This window comes from Mercurialis annua, linkage group LG1-X, assembly GCF_937616625.2.
Source record: "Mercurialis annua linkage group LG1-X, ddMerAnnu1.2, whole genome shotgun sequence".
In the NCBI taxonomy this organism is placed as follows: Eukaryota; Viridiplantae; Streptophyta; class Magnoliopsida; order Malpighiales; family Euphorbiaceae; genus Mercurialis; species Mercurialis annua.
Window position 1 is genome coordinate 20,327,522 of NC_065570.1, and position 21,768 is coordinate 20,349,289.

The 21,768-nt window shown below is 33.9% G+C and overlaps 1 non-coding gene across 1 annotated transcript; it reads left to right on the forward strand.

The window, feature by feature from the left end:
* Positions 1–675: 675 nt before the first annotated feature.
* Positions 676–782, forward strand: LOC126666436 (small nucleolar RNA R71). Its single transcript, XR_007637936.1, has one exon. It is a non-coding gene; the product is annotated as a small nucleolar RNA R71 (small nucleolar RNA).
* The last annotated feature ends 20,986 nt before the right edge of the window (positions 783–21,768 follow it).

The following is a 21,768-nucleotide window of genomic DNA, read 5'->3' on the forward strand; positions in this document are numbered from 1 at the left end:
TCGAGATGATGGAAGGCAGATGCTTGATTTTTGTCTTTTTGTCGCGCTTCCGCTTCAAACCTCTCGAATCGCTCCATTTTCTCCAATATTTAATCGAGCTTGCTCTCTTCATCTTGATCCCTATTTTGTTGGAATTCGGAAGGATATTACGGTCTACCTCCATAGTTGTGAGAGTTAAAGTTATCTTGGTTAGGTTGGTAGTGGTTGCCCGACTGAAAATCGGAACTTCCTGCACTTGATTGAGTATTTGAGTTAGCTTGACCTTGCCTTTGTCCTCCAACATAATTAACTTGCTCATTTGTAGCATGTAACTAAGCATTCTCCTCCTGAGTGACTAAATTCTCACAGACACACCTTGCTTGAACTGCTACCACCGGAGCATTCTTTTTGACCCGCTTGCCTTTTATACATCTCCACTTGAGCTTGAAGAGCAGCGTTCTTTGCTTTCATTGCCTCCAACTCTTTAATTTTCTCTAAGGTCATCATGCCCCTTTGAGTTGGCTGCCTCACCCTCTTCGAGGCCAAGAACTGCTATACATTGCCAACTCATCTAGCAATGCAAGAGCTTCTTCATACGTCTTACTTATGATTGAGCCTTCTGAAACTGCATCAATAGTAGCTCTAGTATGCTCATTAATTCCATTATAAAATATTTGAATTAAATGTTCCTTCTGTAGGTGATGATGTGGGCAACTTCGCTGAAGTTCATTGAATATGTCCCATGCCTCATATATAACTTCTCCATCATGTTGAAAGAAATATATAATTTCTTTCATCAATCTTGTAGTCTTCCCCAAAGGGAAATATTTATTGAGGAAAGCTTGAGCAAGTTGTCTCCTCATAGTGATTGAATTGCTAGCCATAAATTGAATCCATGCTCGTGCCTTATCTCGCAAGGAGAATGGAAACAATCGAAGCTTGATTTTATCCTCTGTCACGTTGGGATTCTTGAATGTATTGCACACCTCCAAAAAATTTGAAATATGCGCATTTGGAACTCCACTAGGCAACCCATAAAATTGGCATCGATTCGCAAGTAGAGTAATCGTGCTAATTTTGTTCTCAAAAGTATTTTCCTGAATAGGTGGTGCAAAACATCAAAAATTAGCATGATCAACATCTGGTAAAAAGAACTCACCCAAAGTGCGCCTTTGAGGTGTTTGTTGTTGTTGTCTTTTTCGATTCCTTGGTTGCCTTTGTTGAACTGGTGCTACCTCAACATTTTGTGGATGGTGAGGCGGAATCATGTCAATATTTGCAAAAGGCGGGACATACCCGTCATGATGTCTAGCGTCATCCCCCATAGTATCTGATTTTTGGGATGATTTTCGAATAATTCTTTCGAAACTGGTGAGGTCCTGTTGAAAAGTTTCTTGTGGAAGCTTGGATCGCCGTGTATTGTGCATACACTTTGACCAAATTTTCTGCACAAAATAAAAACAACACTACCACAAGTAAAATCCAATAGAATGAAATAAATAAAAATAAATGCTAACACACCCAAGAATTCTTGACTCTTAATCTATTAAATACGCAATTGTCCCCGGCAACGGCGCAAAAAACTAGTTGATGCTAAACCGCAAGTGACAGTATCGCGCAAGTAATATAATCCGGAAGAATGGATATCGATCCCACAGAGACAATTGATTTAACGACTAATTTTGAGAATTCTTTTGACCGGTTAGCTACGAAAATGGTTTGAGAATTTGTGATCAAAACAATTAAAAGTAACCAATTAACAAATAAATTAAGTAATTAAAATCAATAAAGTAAAAGTGATTTAAAAAGATAATTTTTGTAATAATAAGAGCAAAGGTTCCAGGGTTGATAATTCCGAATAAGAATATAAAATCATGAACAATGAATATCTTGGTGATTATCTAGAATCGAGCTATTCTAAAATATCGAATCCCGCTTTCTCGAGCCTCAAAGACCGAAATGATCACAACTCATTTGGATTGCCAAAATTATAGTCCCGGCTAGTCTAAAGCACCCATAGCTCTCTCTCGAGTTACCACAGATAAAAATAAACAAATAGCCAATTCATAGGCAAATTACTCACTCTCGTGTTATAATGAGCCTAGTCAAATGATTAAATGATATATATTAAGTAAACCCTTAAGAACACGTATTCATTAACTCACTCGCGTGTTATTAATTCATACGTTGTTGATTAACTAATCTATTTTAACTAAGCTCTCTCGAGTCAATAATTATAACATAAGGCAATGAATGAATTGATCAAAAACATTCAAGCATGAAGAATATTAATCAACACAAAATTTCAAAACCTATTAATTAATTGATAATTAACTCACTCTCGTGTTATTGAAAACAAATTAACCAACTACATTGTGATTATGAAGCAAACTCAAGATTACTTAAATTCCAACCCACTCTGGTGGCGTTGTCTTTTAAGTTTCCGATTATTTAGATCTATTTAATTAACAATTTCTCAATTAGTTAACTAAACATGTATCATGAATTCAATTTCTCAATTTAATCCAAGCATTAAGTTCAATAACCGAAACACGATAAATCACCAAAATATCCAAGTCCAATCAATTATATAAATAAACGTTCATATCAACTCTCGGACGAAAGGTTTAATTATGACAATAGATAAGTTATACCTTGAGTACATGAGAAAATAGAAGATAGAAATAATCTATACTAAAGAGTATTTTTAGTGGCTAAGCCTAAGTCTACACTAAGTGATATATGTTTTCTCTACACAAATGGGGTCTATTTATAGAGTCACTTGGAGTGGAGTGCAAGCCAAAGATCATCCTTCCATGTAAAACTTGAGTGAAGATCAAGTTGAGAATATCTTCTTTCCTTTGAAAGTGGAGTAATGATCAAGTCCTTCCATAATCGTCTTGAGTGGACCAATCTTTAACTTGTCTTGTTTCTAAAAGAGCATAGCTTCTTTCCTTAATGAGCTTCTATCTTATTGTCAAAGCTCCCTTCTTTGTATGGAAGTCAAGACATATCACTCTCTTGAGCGTGAATGCAATATTCTGCTAATTATGGAATGTCCGATGTGATAACTTCAGAATTTCGTTGCCTTATTCCAATGCGAACACATTTTCGCGCGTATCCAGGTCTCAGCCGGTCCTTGGCCGGCTTGATGTCGTGGGCCGGATGAAGGCCGGTTGATCTGCTGATTTTTGTTCTTTGACCGGTTCGATTCAACTCGAACCGGTTGGGCTTGGGTTTCGCTCTGGTTTTCTGAATTCTTCTGGCTTTGACTATTTGACCCTGTTTGAATCATAAATACCCTAAAAATGATAAGATTTAATATTTATTCATAAAAACAATAAGACACGAAAACCTAACTATATAAGCTCTTATTTTACGCAATAGTATTGAAAACTAACGAATAAATGCTATAAAAACTACATAAAATAATAGCTTATCATTACTTGATTGTGGTTTTGTCAGACCAAGTGTTTCACCGTGGGGAGCACCAGTTTTATTTGTCAAAAAGAAGGATGGATCGTTTCGGCTCTGCATAGACTACATACAGCTGAACAAGGTTACAATCAAGAACAAGTACCCGTTGCCAAGGATTGATGATTTGTTCAATCAACTGCAAGGAGCAAGGCAATTTTCTAAGATTTATTTGCGATCAGGATACCATCAGTTGAAGATCCGAGAGGATGATATTTCAAAGACTACTTTTAGGATTCGGTATGGTCACTACGAGTTCCTAGTTATGGCATTCAGATTGACGAATGCACCAGCGGTTTTCATGGATTTGATGAATAGGATATTCAAACCATTCGTGGATCAGTTTGTAATCGTTTTTATTGATGATATTTTGATATGCTCGCGTATAGAAGAGGAGCATGCGCATCATTTGCGCATAGTTCTTCAGACATTGAGGGAGCATCAATTGTACGCCAAGTTTTCAAAGTGTGAATTTTGGTTTGAAGAAGTGGCATTTTTTGGAGATAGCATCAGTGATTTTTGCATTGAAAACCTGGAGATATTACTTGTACGGTGCAACGTGTTAGATATTCACGGATCATAAGAGTTTGAAGTATATCTTTTATCAACGTGAATTGAACCTCAAACAGAGGAGGTGGCTAGAGTTGCTTAAAGATTATGATTGCACTATACAGTATCATCCGGGTAAAGCCAATGTGGTGGCTGATGCGCTAAGTAGAAACTCTGCAGGAAGCTTAGCACATGTTACTACAGAGTGGGAGAAAGCCATTAATCAAAGAGATCTATACGATGTTTAGTCATAACATCAGATTTGAAGTTTCTTATCTTGGAAGCATGATAGCTCAATTAAGTGTGCGAACAACACTAATTGACAGGATTAAAGAGTTACAAGGTGAAGATCCTCAACTAAAGCATGTGATGGATGAGGTTGAAAAAGGAAAGTGTCAGGATTTCAGTGTTGTCAACGGAGCACTGAAGTATGGTACCAGATTGTGTGTACCAGATGTGAAGAATCTAAGATAGAAGATCATGGAGGAAACTCATGGTTCAACATACAATATTCATCCAGGTTCTGCCAAAATGTATAGAGATATCAAGGAGATGTACTGGTGGAACGGAATGCAGCGAGATATAGCAGAATATGTAGCAAAGTGTCTAGTGTGTCAGCAAGTTAAGCTTGAACACCAAAGGCCATATGGATTTTTACAACCCCTACCCATTCCAAAGTGGAAGTGGGAGAGGATTACAATGGACTTTGTTGTTGGAATATCTAAGACGCGGAAAGGTTTTGATTCTACATGGGTTATAGTGGATCGTCTGACGAAGTCAGCACACTTTATACCTATTAAGATATCATATATCGCGGCGAAGTTGGCACAAGAGTACATTAACAGAATAGTCAGTTTACATGGAGTTCCTGTGTCAATAGTTTTAGATAGAGGTTCGGTGTTAACCGCTAGATTTTGGGGAAGTTTTCAAGAAGCGATGGGAACGCGGCTAGATTTCAGTACCGCTTTTCATCCGCAAACTGATGGACAGTTTGAAAGGACTATTCAGACTTTAGAAGATATGCTTAGACTGTGTATACTGGATTTTGGAGGTAGCTGGGCTGTGTATTTACCACTAGTGGAATTCTCGTACAACAACAGCTATCATTCCAGTATTGAGATGGCTCCATATGAGGCATTGTACGGCTGTATGTGTCGATCTTCTATCTGTTGGGAGGAAGTTGGAGAGAGAAAATTGACAGGAGCGGAGATTATTCAGATTACCTCAGAGAAGGTACCACTGATTAAACAGCGATTGGAAACTGCTTTTAGTCGCCAGAAAAGTTATGCAGATCCAAAGAGGAAGGAAATAGAATTTATAGTTGGCGATTATGTCTTTCTAAAGGTATCACCTATGAAAGATGTTATCCGTTTTGGAAAGAGAGGCAAGTTGTCTCCAAGATTTGTGGGACCATACGAGATTATAGAACGAATAGGAGCGGTGGCTTACAAGTTAGTTCTACCGCCAAACATGTCGCAAGTTCATCCGGTGTTTCACATATCGATGCTGCGAAAGTATATCGCAGATCCTTCTCATGTGATTCAACCACAAGCTGTAGATGTCAACGAGGAACGTTTTTACGAGGAGCAACCTGTTGAAATAGTATATACTCAATTGCGGAAGCTTCGTAGCAAGGAGATTCCAATGGTGAAAGTGTTGTGTAGAAACCATTTTGTGGAAGAATGTACGTGGGAGATAGAGGTGGATATGCGCCAGCGATATCCTTACCTGTTTCTACAAGGTACGTAGTTCTTATTGAAATTCGAGGACAAATTTTAATAAGATGGGTAGAATGTAATACCCCGTAAAAAAGATAAATGACTAAATTATTCTACAAAAGGAATAATTTTGTAGAACGGGAGAACATAAATTAAATTTGAGGATAAATTTAATTCATAGTATATCTGGAAATATAAAATTGCTATAGAAGTTAAAATATAAAATTTTGATATTTATATTTTAACTAACGGTAATTAAGAAATGCTTAAAAATTAAAATAGAATAGTTTATAAGTCCCGTGTGAATACTTTTGGAGTCAATATTCACGGAATATTTTTAAGAAGTTATTCCTAAAATTTTATAAGATTTGGAGACATAATTTTTATTAAGTGGGTCTAATATAGCCCTAATAAATCTTAAAAGATTTATTAAAAATAAAATATAGGTCCCGTGAGAATAAAAATTACGTTTTTATTCTAACGATGAATTATGGAATTCGTGGTTAAAATTTTATAAAATACGGAGTTCGTTGTTTGTTTAAGTTACGGATGAGTAATTGAGAATTTGGGTTGAAGTAACGCGTGAATACCTAGGGGCTAGTTTCGCTTTTAGCCAAACTATAAATATTAACATTTCAAATGAATTGAATCATTTGAATGTTCAGAACCTAAAGTTAGGCTTTAGACTTCAGAGAACGGCCAAGGTGCGACGCGACGGTAGGTTCGCCGATTTCGATCTGATTTCTCGTTTCTAACTTAAATTTCTTCGGTAATCCATTATTAATCAAAGTTATAACCATTATTTTGAATTTGGTTATATAGAAAATGGATTATATTCGAATATATAACGGTTACCGTATCGAATCGAACGTATACGTAATGATTTTACGTTTCGAATGCATAATCGAGTTGTTTGGTATGTAAATTAGCGTTTTGGATCGGAAAACAAAGTTTTATCTCGACAGAATTGGTCCGAGAACGGAGTTCCCGTGGCTGTGCGGACGCACAACCTAGGTTGTGCACACGCACAGTCTCTTTGAGACTGTGCGACCGTACAGTCTGGCTGTGCATGCGCACAGTGTTCTGTGCGGGTGCACAGTGTTCTGTGCGGGCGCACAAGGCCTCGCGCCAGCGCGCGTTTCCGACGTGCATTCACACATCGAGTTCTGAATCGACGAGGTTCAGACAATTTTGAACGGTACGTTCAATATGGAATTTAAAAGGACTTTGAAACACGAACTAGGACGTTGAAAGGACTAAAAAAAGGACTTGGACAATTAAGGGAGTTCGATTAATTAAAACTTAGAGATGTTTTAATTAGGTCCTCTATTAATCAAAGTGATTAACTGTTTTGTGGATAACGGTTTTATGAGTTCGCATATTTACTTTTGAATATTAATGCCAAAACATTTATAGCTCAAAGTGTGTTTGAAATTGCATTGCATAGAGTCAATTTGAAACCGATATAGATCCATTGGAATGTGCTATCTATTGGGCAACAATAGGATTATGTGATCACCGGTATTAATAAATTATTGCATTGTCTTGCATATAAGTTGGGTCCTATGGCCAGATGCTTACAAAGCGGCCTAGACCTAACGGGTAGTCCAGTGGCGTCAGTAATTCAATTTACGGCCCGGCAACCCTACACAGAGTTAAGATAATTGTGTCATTGTGGTTTACAATTCATCCTGTGATAAACAAGTGAGCATTAACTATAGTGTCAACTATAGTTAAACAAACATCGTTTCTCTTAGGGTTTCATCTGGATCGGTTATTTGGCTGCACAAAGTATGTTTTCATGCGATTTCTGCTTTTATTAATATGCTTAAGTATCTATGTGAATTCACTCATATTTGACCTCCGTTGATTTCCCTTTCACAGGTAAATGACATTTTAACGTGACAAGACTTCCAATTCTTTCTCCGGAAGTTGTAATTAAATAAAGGTCACTCTAGAGCTGTAGAGTAGTTCTAGCTCCACACAGTAGTTCATTTGTAAATGTTTTAACTCTTATGTGAAACTACTGTCAATATGATTTTGGGACAAAAGCATGTTTTATACAAAAAGGGCTTTTGCCAGTTGTTTATAAAGAAACCTGGTTTTAATAAAACTTTTATGTTTGTTTAGCATGTTTTAACTGGTTACTTGATATGTTAACCGGTTTGCACTGCTGGCATTGTTTTCGGATAGGGTTGTTTTAGAGTACGTGTTGTGTACACGTACGAACCTGAGTCCAAAAATGCAATCGCACAGTTTTGATTTCATGTTTATTGAAAGGTTTTCAAATACTTGTGAAAAGAGATTGAGACCTTTTATGTTTCCAAAACACGAAAAGTTTTTACTGTTTTTCTTATGCTTGCTACAGGTTTTGGAATAACCATTCTCATTCCCTAGCGCCGGTCTCGGCACGAGTTTCAAGGTGGAAATCGGCTCAAGACATAAGCAAAACATTTACAAACGTTACAAAACAAATCCAAGCGTTTCCTAATTTTAGCGATTTAAGCCAAACGTTTACAAACGTTATGAAACAAATCCAAACATTTCACCTTTTTAGCGATTTAAGCCAAACTTTTACAAACGTTACGAAACAAATCCAAATGTTTTCCCACTTTAGCGATTTAAGCCAAACATTTACAGACGTTACAAACAAATCCAAAAGTTTACCCTTTTTAGCACATTAAGCTAAACGTATACAAACGTTACAAAACAAATCCAAACGTTTCCCCTTTTTAGCGGTTTAAGCCAAACGTTTACTAACTTTATGAAACAACTCCAAATAATTCACATTTTTAGCGATTTAATCCAAACGTTTACAAATGTTACGAAACAAATCCAAGCGTTTCACCTTTTTAGTAATTTTAGCCAAACGTTTACAAACGTTATGAAAGAAATCTAAACGTTTCACCGTTTTAGTGATTGCAGCCAAACGTTTACAAACGTTACGAAACAAATCAAAATGTATCACCTTTTTAGCGATTTAAGCCAAACGTTTACAAACATTACGAAACAAATCCAAGCGTTTTTCCTTTTTAGCAATTTAAGCCGAACGTTTACAAACGTCATGAAACAAATCCAAACGTTTAAACTTTTTAGTGATTGAAGCCAAACGTTTACAAACGTTACGAAAAAAATCCAAATGTGTCACCTTTTTAGCGATTTAAGCAAAACGTTTACAAGCGTTCCAAAACAAATCCAAACGTTTCACCTTTTTAGCGATTTAAGCCAAATGTTTACAAACGTTACGAAACAAATCCAAACGTTTCAACTTTTCAGCAATTTAAGCCGAACGTTTAAAAACGTTATGAAACAAATCCAAACGTTTCACCTTTTTAGCGATTGAAGCCAAACGTTTACAAACGTTTCGAAACAAATCCAAGTGTTTCAAACGTTTTAAATCCAAGCGTTTGGGTTGAATTGCTAAAAAGGGGAAACGTTTGGTTTTGTTTTGTAACATTTGTAAATGTTTGGCATAAATCACTAAAAATGTGAAACGTTTGGATTTGTTTCCTAACGTTTTAAACGTTTGGTTTTGTTCTGTAACATTTGTAAACGTTTTGTTTAAATCGCTATAAATGTGAAACATTTGGATTTGTTTCATAACGTTGGAAAACGTTTGGCTTAAATCGCTTAATAGTTGAAACGTTTTAAATGTTTGGCTTAAATCGCTAAAAATATAAGCCAAACGTTTACAAACGGTGCGAAACAAAACCAAACATTTCACCTTTTTAGCTATTTAAACCAAACGTTTACAAACGTTACGAAACAAAACCAAACGTTTCACTTTTTTAGCGATTAGAGCCAAACGTTAATAAACCTTTTTAGAAATTTAAGCCAAATGTTTACAAATCTTACGAAGCAAATCCAAACGTTTCCCCTTTTTAGCGATTTAAGCCAAACATTTACAAACGTTTCAAAACAAAACCAAATGTTTACAAACGTTATGAAACAAAACAAAACGTTTCACCTTTTAGCGATTTAAGCTAAACGTTTACAAACGTGACGAAACAAATCCAAACGTTTCACCTTTTTTGCAATTTAAACCAAACGTCTACAAACGTTGCGAAACAAATCCAAGCGGTTCACCTTTTTAGCAATTTAAGTCAAACGTTTACAAATGTTACGGAACAAAACCCAACGTTTCACAGTTTTAGCGATTTAAGCCAAACGTTTAAAAACGTTTCAGAACAAATCCAAACGTTTCACCTTTTTAGCGATTTACAACAAACGTTTACAAAATTACGAAATAAAACCAAACGTTTATAAACGTTTGGCTTAAATCGCTTAAATGGGAAAACGTTTGGAATTGTTTCGTAACGTTTGTAAACATTTGGCTTAAATCGCTAAAAAGGTCAAACGTTTGGATTTGTTTCATAACGTTTGTAAACATTTGGCTTAAATCGCTAAAACGGTGAAACGTTTGGATTTTTTTAGTAACGTTTTAAACGTTACAAAACAAAACCAAATGTTTCCCCATTTTTGCGATTTGAGCCAAACACATACAAAAATGTTAGGAAACAAAACCAAACGTTTCACCCTTTTAGCGATTTAAGCCAAACGTTTACAAAGGTTATGAAACAAAATCAAATGTTTCCCCTTTTTAGCGATTAAAGCCAAACGTTTACAAACGTTACGAAACAATTCCTAACATTTCCCATTTTAGCAATTTTAACCAAACGTTTACAAACGTTACGAAACAAATCCAAATGTTTCACCTTTTTAGCGATTTAAGCCAAACGTTTACAAACGTTACGAAACAAATCCAAGCGTTTCGCATTTTTAGCGTTTTAAGCCGAACGTTTACAAACGTTACGAAACAAAACCAAACGTTTCACATTTTTAGCGATTTAAGCGGAACGTTTACAAATGTTATAAAACAAAACCAGACGTTTCACCTTTTTAGCGAATTAAGCCAAATAGCTTACAAATGTTAAGAAATCCAGACTTTTCACCTTATTAGTGATTGAAGCCAAACGTTTGTAAACGTTACAAAACAAATCCGAACATTTCTCCTTTTTAGCAATTTAAGCCAAACGTTTACAAACGTTATGAAACAAATCAAAACGTTTTTCCATTTTAGCGATTTAAGCAAAATGTTTAAAACATTACGAAACAAATCCAAACGATTTAAGCCAAACGTTTACAAACGTTACGAAACAAAAAGGTGAAACGCTTGGTTTTATTTCGTAACGTTTGTAAACGTTTGGCTTAAATCACTAAAAGGGTGAAACGCTTGGATTTGTTTCGTAACGTTTGTAAACGTTTGACTTAAATTACTAAAAAGGTGAAACGCTTGGATTGTCTTCGTAACGTTTGTAAACATTTGGCTTCGTTTCGTAACGTATGTAAACGTTTGTCGTAAATCGCTACTAATATGAAACATTTGGATTTGTTTAAACGTTTGTAAACGTTTAGCTTAAATCGCGAAAATGGGGAAAGCCAAATGTTTACAAACGTTACGACATAAAACCAAACGTTTCACCTTTTTAGCGATTTCAGCTAAACGTTTACAAAAGTTACGAAATAAATCCAAACGTTGTAACTTTGTAAACGTTTGAATTTGTTTTGTAACTTTGTAAACGTTTGGCTTAAATCGTTTGGATTTGTTTCGTAACGCTTTAAACGTTTGGCTTAAATCACTGAAATGGGGAAACTTTTGGATTTGTTCCGTAACGTTTATAAACGTTTAGGTTAAAGGTGAAACACCTGGATTTGTTTCATATCCTTTGTAAACGTTTGACTTTGTTCCGTAACGTCTGTAAACCTTTGGCTTAAGTCACTAAAAAGGTGAAACGTTTGGATTTGATTCGTATCGTTTGTAAACATTTGGCTTAAATTGCTAAAAAGGTGAAACGCTTGGATTTGTTTTGTAATGTTTGTAAACGTTTGGTTTTGTTTCGTAACGTTTGTAAACGTTTGGCTTCAATCGCAAAAAAGGTGAATCGTTTGGATTTGTTTCGTAGCGTTTTGAAACGTTTGTTTTTTTTTGTAACATTTATAAATGTTTGGTTTTGTTTCGTAACGTCAATAAACGTTTGGCTTAAATCACCAAAAAGGTGAAACGTTTGTATTTGTTTTGTAACGTTTAAAACGTTTGGTTTTGTTCCGTAACGTTTGTAAACGTTTGTCTTAAATCGCTAAAAATGTGAAACGTTTGTTTTTGTTCCGTAACATTTGTAAAGGTTTTGCTTAAATCGCTAAAAAGGTGAAACGTTTGGTTTTGTTTCATAACCTTTATAAACGTTTAGTTTTGTTTCGTAATGTTTGGCTTAATTCGCGAAAAAGGTTAAACGTTTGGATTTTTTTCGTAACGTTTTAAACGTTTGGTTTTGTTTCGTAACATTTGTAAACGTTTGGCTTAAATCGCTAAAAAGGTGAAACGTTTGGATTTGTTTTGTAACGTTTGTAAACGTTTATAAACGTTACGAAACAAAACCAAACGTTTACAAACAAATCTAAACGTTTTACCAAACGTTTAAAACGTTACGAAACAAGTCCAAACGTTTCACCTTTATAGCGATTTAAGCCAAACGTTTACAAATCCAAGCGTTTCACCTTTTTAACAATTTAGGCCAAACGTTTACAAACATTACGGAACAAAACCAAACGTTAACAAAGGTTATAAAACAAAACCAAACATTTCACCGTTTTTGAGATATAAGCCAAACGTTTCCAAACGTTACAAAATAAATCCAAACGTTTACAAACATTATGAAACAAAACAAAACATTTCAAAACGTTGCGAAACAAATCCATGCGTTTCACCTTTTTAGCGATTGAAGCCAAACGTTTACAAACATTATGAAAAAAAAACAAATATTTACAAACGTTACGAAACAAATCCAAGTGTTTCACCTTTTTAGAAATTTAAGCCACACGTTTACAAACGTTACGAAACAAACCCAAACTTGTCACCTTTTTAGGGATTTAAGATAAGCGTTTAAAACGTTACGAAACAAATCCAAACGTTTAAAATGTTACGAAACAAATCCAAATCCAAAGAAAACGTGAAAAGGTGAAATGATTTGGGGAAACGCTTACAAACGCTACGAAACAAAACCAAACGTGTCCCATTTTTAGCGATTTAAGAAAAACGTTTTAAACGTTATGAAACAAAACCAAACGGTTAAAACGTTTCGAAACAAATCCAAATCCAAGCGTTTAAATCCAAACGTGAAAAGGTGAAATGATTTTAGGAAACGTTTACAAACGTTACGAAAGAAAACCAAACGTTTCCCATTTTTAGCGATTTAAGCCACACGTTTTAAACGTTACGAAACAAAACCAAACGTTTAAAACGATACGAAACAAATCCAAATGTTTCCCCATTTTAGCGATTTAAGCTGAACGTTTACAAACCTTACGAAACAAATCCAAACCTTTCACCTTTTTAGCGATTGAAGCCCAACGTTTACAAATGTTACAAAACAAAACCAAACGTTACGAAACAAAACCAAACGTTTCAGCTTTTTTGCTATTTAAACCAAACATTTAAAACGTTACGAAACAAATCCAGTCGTTTCACAATTTTAGCGATTTAAGCCAAACGTTTACAAACGTTACGAAACAAATCCAAACGTTTCCCCATTTTAGCGATTTACATTTACAAACGTTACGAAACAAATCCAAGCGTTTCACCTATTTAGCAATTTAAGCCAAAATTTCACAAACTTTACAAACCAAAACCAAACGTTTCACATTTTTAGTGATTTAAGCCAAACGTTTAAAATGTTATAAAACAAATCCAAACGTTTGACTTATTTAGGAATTTAAGCCAAACGTTTACAAACATTACGAAATAAATCCAAACGTTTCACCTTTTTAGCTATTTAAGCTAAACATTTACAAACCTTATGAAACAAATCCAAACGGTTCAAAGCCAAACGTTTACAAACATTACAATATAAATCTAAACTTTTCAACTTTTTAGCGATTTATGCCAAACGTTTACAAACGTTACGAAACAAATCCAAACGTTTTACCTTTTTTGCGATTTAAGCCAAACGTTTACAAACGTCACAAAACAAATCAAAATGTTTCACCTTTTTAGGAATTTAAGTCAAATGTTTACAAACTTTACGAAACAAATATAAACGTTTTACCTTTTTGGCGATTTAAGCCAAACGTTTACAAACGTTACGAAACAAATCCAAGCGTTTCGCCTTTTTAGGAATTTAAGCCAAACGTTTACAAATCCAAGCGTTTCAACTTTTTAGCAATTTAAGCTAAACGTTTACAAACGTTACGAAACAAATCAAAACGTTTCTCCCTTTTAGAGATTTAAGCCAAACGTTTACAAGCATTACGAAACAAATCCATACGTTTTACCCTTTTAGGATTTAAGCCAAACGTTTATAAACGTTACGAAACAAATCCAAGCGTTTCACCTTTTAAGGAATTTAAGCCAAACTTTTACAAATCCAAATGTTTCACCTTTTTAGCAATTTAAGCCAAACATTTACAAACGTTACGCAACAAATCCAAACGTTTCACCTTTTTAACGATTTAAGCCGACGTTACGAAACAAATCCAACGTTTCCCAATTTTAGCGATTTAAGCCAAACATTTAAAATGTTACAAACAAACCCAAACGTTTCACCTTTTTAACGATTTAAGCCAAACAGTTACAAATGTTATGAAACAAATCCAAACATTTCACCTTTTTCGCGATTTAAGTCAAACGCTTACAAACGTTACGTAACAAATCCAAACGTTTCACCTTTTTAGCGATTTATGCCAAACATTACGAAACAAATCCAAGCGTTTCACCTTTTTAGGAATTTAAGCCAAACGTTTACAAATCCAAACGTTTCACCTTTTTAGGAATTTTAGCAAAACGTTATGAAACAAATCCAAACGTTTCACCTTTTTAGCAATTTCAGCAAAACGTTTGCAAACCTTACGAAACAAATCCAACGTTTCCCCATTTTAGCGATTTGAGCCAAACGTTTAAAACGTTACAAACAAATCCAAACGTTTCACCTTTTTAGCGATTTAAACCAAACGTTTACAAACGTTACGAAAAAAATCCAAACATTTCACCACTTTAGCGATTTAAACCAAATGTTTACAAACGTTACGAAACAAATCTAAACGTTTCACCTTTTTAGCGATTTAAGCCAAACATTTACAAACGTTACGAAACAAATCCAAGCGTTTCACATTTTTAGGAATTTAAGCCAAACGTTTACAAATTCAAACTTTTCACCTTTTTAGCAATTTATGCCAAACGTTACAAAACAAATCCAAACGTTTCACCTTTTTAGCAATTTAAGCAAAACGTTTACAAACGTTACGAAACAAATTCAAATGTTTCACCTTTTTACAGATTTAAGCCAAACATTTACAGAAGGTACGAAACAAATCTAAACGTTTCTTCTTATTAGCAATTTAAACCAAACGTTTACAAACGTTACGAATCAAATCCAAGCTTTTCACCTTTATAGGAATTTATGCCAAACGTTTACAAATCCAAGTGTTTCACCTTTTTAGCAATTTAAGTTAAATGTTTACAAACATTACGAAGAAAATCCAAATGTTTCACCTTTTTTGCGATTTAAGCCAAACGTTTATAAACATTATGAAACAAATCCAAACATTTCCTCGTTTTAGCAATTTAAGCCAAACGTTTAGAAACGTTATCAAACAAATCCAAACGTTTCACCTTTTTAGCGATTTAAGCCAAACGTTTAACCTTTTTAGGGATTTAAGCCGAACGTTTGCAAACATTAAGAAACAAAACCAAACGTTTCACCTTTTTAGCGATTTAAGCCAAACGTTTACAAATGTTACAAAACAAATCCAAACGTTTAAAACGTTACGAAACAAATCCAAGCGTTTCACCTTTTTAGCAATTTAATCCGTACGTTTACAAACGTTATGAAATGAAACCAAACGTTTCACCTTTATAGCGATTTAAGCTAAACGTTTATAAACGTTACGAAAGAAATTTAAGTGTTTCACTTTTTAGCAATTTAAGCCAAACGTTTACAAACGTTACGAAACAAATCTAAATGTTTCACCTTTTATAGTGATTTAAGCCAAACGTTTAAAAAACAAATCCAAACGTTTCACCTTTTTAGCGATTAAAGCCAAATGTTTACAAACGCTACGAAACAAATCCAAATGTTTCATCTTTTTAGCGATTTAAGCCAAACGTTTACAAAAGTTACGAAACAAATCCAAACGTTTCACCTTTTTAGCGATTTAAGCCAAACGTTTACAAATGTTACGAAACAAAACTAAATGTTTCACCTTTTTAGCTATTTAAGCCAAACGTTTTTAAAATGTTACAAAACAAATACAAACCTTTCACATTTTTAGAAGTTTAAGCAAAATGTTTACAAACGTTACGAACAAAACCAAACGTTTAAAACGTTACGAAAAAAATCCAAACGTTTTACATTTTAGTGATTTAAGCCAAACATTTTGAAATATTACAAAACAAAGCCAAACATTTAAAAGTGTTACGAAAGAAATCCAAACGTTTCCCCTTTTTAGCAATTTAAGCCAAACGTTTATAAATGTTACAAAACAAATCCAAACGTTTCCCCTGTTTTGCTATTTAAGCCAAACGTTTACAAACGTTACAAAAAAAATCCAAATGTTTCAACTTTTTAGTGATTTAAGCCAAACGTTCACAAACGTCATGAAACAAATCCAAACGTTTCACCTTTTTAGCGATTTAAGCTAAACATTTATAAACCTTACAAAACCAATCCAAATGTTTCACATATTTAGCAATTTAAGCGAAACGTTGACAAACAGTACGAAACAAATCCAAACATTTCCCATTTTATTGATTTAAGCCAAACGTTTACAAATGTTACGAAACAAATCCAAACGTTTCACATTTTTAGCGATTTAAGCCAAACATATAAAAACGTTGCAAAACAAAACCCAATGTTTCACCTTTTTAGCGATTTAAGCCAAACGTTTACAAACGTTACGAAACAAATCTAAGCGTTTCACCTTTTTCGCGATTTAAGCCAAACGTTTACAAATGATACGAAATAAATCCAAACGTTTCGCATTTTTAGCGATTTAAGTCAAACGTTTACAAACGTTACAAAACAAATCCAAGCGTTTCCCCATTTTAGCGATTTAAGACAAACGTATAAAACTTTACAAAACAAATCCAAACGTTTCTAGAGATTTAAGCCAAACGTTTACAAACGTTACGAAACAAATCCAAATATTTCACCTTTTTAGCGATTTAAGCCAAACATTTAAAAAGGTTATGAAACAAAACGTTTGGCTTAAATCGCTAATAATGTTTCACCTTATTAGCGATATAAGCCTAACGTTAACAAACGTTACGAAACAAATCCAAATGTTTCACCTTTTTAGCTATATAAGCCAAACGTTTACAAACGTTACAAAAGAAATCCAAGCGTTTCACCTTTTTAGCAATTTAAGCCAAACGTTTACAAAAGTTACGATATAAATCCAAGCGTTTCACCTTTTTAGCATTTATGCCAAACGTTTACAAACCTTACGAAACAAATCCAAATGTTTCACCTTTTTAGCGATTTAAGCCAAATGTTTACAAACGTTACGAAACAAATCCAAGCGTTTCACCTTTTTAGCAATTTAAGCCAAACATTTACAAACGTTACGAAACAAATCCAAGCATTTCATCTTTTTAGAAATTTAAGCCAAACATTTACAAACGTTACGAAACAAATCCAAGCGTTTCACCTTTTTAGCAATTTATGCCAAACATTTACAAACGTTACGAAACAAATCCAAACGTTTCACCTTTTTAACAATTTAAGCCAAACATTTACAAACGTTACGGAATAAATCCAAGCGTTTCACATTTTTAGCAATTTAAGCCAAACATTTACAAACGTTACGAAACAAATCCAAGCGTTTCACATTTTTAGCAATTTAAGCCAAACGTTTACAAACGTTACGAAACAAATCCAAGCGTTTCACCTTTTTAGCAATTTAAGCCAAACGTTTACAAACGCTACGAAACAAATCCAAACGTTTCACCTTTTTAGAGATTTAAGCCAAACGTTTACAAACGTTAGGAAACAAATCCAAACGTTTCACCTTTTTAGCGATTTAAGCCAAACATTTAAAAAGGTTTGGAAACAAATCCAAATGTTTCACCTTTTTAGCAATTTAAGCCAAACATTTACAAACGTTACGAAACAAATCAAAGTGTTTCACCTTTTTAGCAAATTAAGCCAAATATTTACAAACGTTACGAAACAAATCCAAGCGTTTCACCTTTTTAGCAATTTAAGCCAACCGTTTACAAACCTTACGAAACAAATCCAAATGTTTCACCTTTTTAGCGATTTAAGCCAAACGTTTACAAACGTTACGAAACAAGTTCAAATGTTTCCCCTTTTTAGAGATATAAGCCAAACATTTACAAATGTTACAAAACAAATCCAAACGTTGAACCTTTTTAGCGATTTAGGCCAAACGTTTACAAACAATACGAAACAAATCAAACCATGCAACCTTTTTAGCTATTTATGCTAAACGTTTACAAACATCACGAAACAAATACAAACGTTTCTCCTTTTTAGAAATTTAAGCCAAACATTACACACATTACAAATCAAATCCAAACGTTTCACCTTTTTATCAATTTAAGCCAAACCTTTACGGATGTTACGGAAAAAAACCAAGTGTTTCGCCTTTTTAGCATTTTAAGCCAAACGTTTACAAACGTTACGAAACAAATCCAAGCGTTCACCTTTTTAGTAATGTAAGCAAAACGTTTGAAAACATTCCAAAACAAATCCAAGCGTTTCACCTTTTTTATAATTTGAGCCAAACGTTTACAAACGTTATGAAATAAATCCAAGAGTTTGACCTTTTAAGCAATTTAAGCCAAATATTTTCAAACGTTACGAAACAAATCCAAAAGTTTCACCTTTTTAGCGATTTAAGCCGAACGTTTACAAACGTTACGAAACAAAACCAAACAATTCACCCTTTTAGCAATTTAAGCCAAACGTTTACAAACGTTACGAAACAAATCCAAATATTTCACCTTTTTAGCGATTTAAGCCAAACATTTAAAAAGGTTATGAAACAAAACGTTTGGCTTAAATCGCTAAAATGGGGAAACGTTTGGATTGGTTTTTTTACGTAACCTTTGTAAATGTTTGGCTTAAATCGCAAAAAATGTGAAACATTTGGATTTGTTTCGTAACGTTTGTAAAACGTTTGACTTAAATCGGTAAAAATGTAAAACGTTTGGTTTTGTTCCGAAACGTTGGTAAACGTTTGGCTTAAATTTTTAAAAAGGTGAAACATTTGGATTTGTTTCATAACGTTTGTAAAGGTTTGGCTTAAATCGCACAAAAGGTGAAACGTTTGGATTTTTGTAAATGTTTGGCTTTGTTTTATAACGTTTGTAAACGTGTGCCTTAAATAGCTAAAATGGGGAAATGTTTGGTTTTATTTCATAACCTTTGTAAACATTTGGCTTAAATCGCTAAAAAGGTGAAACGTTTGGATATGTTTCTTAACGTTTGTAAATGTTTCCCCATTTTAGTGATTTAAGCCAAACGTTTACAAACGTTACGAAACAAATCCACGCATTTCACCCTTTTAGCAATTTAAGCCAAACGTTTACAAACGTTACGAAATAAATCAAAACGTTTCACGTTATTAGCGATATAAGGCAAACGTTTACAAACGATACGAGACAAATCCAAATGTTTCTCCTTTTTAGCGATTCAAGCCAAACATTTACAAACATTACGAAACAAATCCAAACGTTTCACCTTTTTAGCGATTGAAGCCAAACGATTACAAATGCTACGAAACAAATCCAAACGTTTCGCCGTTTTAGCAATTTAGGCCAAACGTTTATAAACGTTACGATTCAAATCCAAACGTTTCCCATTTTTAGCAATTTAAGCCAAACGTTTATAAACGTTACAAAACAAATCCAAACGTTTCAAATTTTTAGCAATTCAAGCCAAATGTTTACAAACGTTACGGAACAAAACCAAACGTTTAAAATATTACGAAACAAATCCACATGTTTCACATTTTTATCGATTTAAACCAAACGTTTTATAAATGTTACGAAATAAAGCCAAACGTTTACAAGCGTTACGAAACAAATCCAAGCGTTTCACCTTTTTAGCAATTTAAGCCAAACGTTTACAAACGTTACATAACAAATCCAAACGTTTCACCTTTTTTGCGATTTAAGTCAAACGTTTACAAAAGTTACAAAACAAATCCAAACGTTTCACCATTTTAGCGATTTAAGCAAAACATTTCCAAAAGCTACGAAACGAATCCAAACGTTTCCCCTTTTTAGCGATCTAAGCCAAACGTTTACAAACGTTACGAAACAAAACAAAATGTTTCACCTTTTTAGCGATTTAAGCCAAACGTTTACAAACGTTACGAAACAAATCCAAACTTTTGACAGTTTTAGCAATTTAGGCCAAACATTTACAAACTTTACGAAACAAATCCACGTTTCCCCATTTTAGCGATTTAAGCCAAAAGTTTACAATCGGTACGAAACAAACCCAAACGTTTCACATTTTTAGCGATTTAAGCAAAACATTTACAAACGTTACAAAACAAATTCAAACGTTTCCCCATTTTTGCTATTTAAGCCAACCGTTTACAAACGTTACGAAACAAATCCAAACGTTTTACCTTTTTAGCAATTTAAGGCAAACATTTACAAACGTTACAAAACAAAACCAAACATTTCACCTTTTTAACAATATAAGCCAAACGGTTACAAACGTTATGAAATAAATCCAAACGTTTCCCCTTTTTAACGATTTAAGCCAAACATTTATTAACGATACGACTTAAATCGATAAAAAGGTGAAACGTTTGGATTTGTTTCGTAACATTTTAAACGTTTGGTTTTTTTTCGTAAAGTTTGTAAACAAATCCAAGCGTTTAACCTTTTTATCAATTTGCGCCAAACGTTTACAAATGTTACGAAACAAATTCAAGCGTTTCACCTTTTTAGCGATTTAAGTCAAACATTTACAAACGTAACGAAACAAATCCAAACGTTTCACCTTTTTAGCGATTTAAGCTAAACGTTTACAAACGTTGCGAAACAAATCCAAACGTTTCACCATTTTAGCAATTTAAGCTAAACGTTTACAAACGTTACGAAATAAATCCAAGCGTTTCACCCTTTTAGCAATTTAAGCCAAACGTTTACAAAACTTACAAAACAAATCCAAATGTTTCACCTTATTAGCGATATAAGCCTAACGTTAACAAACGTTACGAAACAAATCCAAATGTTTCACCTTTTTAGCTATATAAGCCAAACGTTTACAAACGTTACAAAAGAAATCCAAGCGTTTCACCTTTTTAGCAATTTAAGCCAAACGTTTACAAAAGTTACGATATAAATCCAAGCGTTTCACCTTTTTAGCATTTATGCCAAACGTTTACAAACCATACGAAACAAATCCAAATGTTTCACCTTTTTAGCGATTTAAGCCAAACGTTTACAAACGTTACGAAACAAATCCAAGCGTTTCACCTTTTTAGCAATTTAAGCCAAACATTTACAAACGTTACGAAACAAATCCAAGCGTTTCACCTTTTTAGCAATTTAAGCCAAACATTTACAAACGTTACGTAACAAATACAAACGTTTCACCTTTTTAACAATTTAAGCCAAACATTTACAAACGTTACGGAATAAATCCAAGCGTTTCACATTTTTAGCAATTTAAGCCAAACATTTACAAACGTTACGAAACAAATCCAAGCGTTTCACATTTTTAGCAATTTAAGCCAAACGTTTACAAACGTTACGAAACAAATCCAAGCGTTTCACCTTTTTAGCAATTTAAGCCAAACATTTACAAACGTTACGAAACAAATCCAGACGTTTCCCCTTTTTAGAGATTTAAGCCAAACGTTTACAAACATTAGGAAACAAATCCAAACGTTTCACCTTTTTAGCGATTTAAGCCAAACATTTAAAAAGGTTTGGAAACAAATCCAAATGTTTCACCTTTTTAGCAATTTAAGCCAAACATTTAGAAATGTTACGAAACAAATCAAAGTG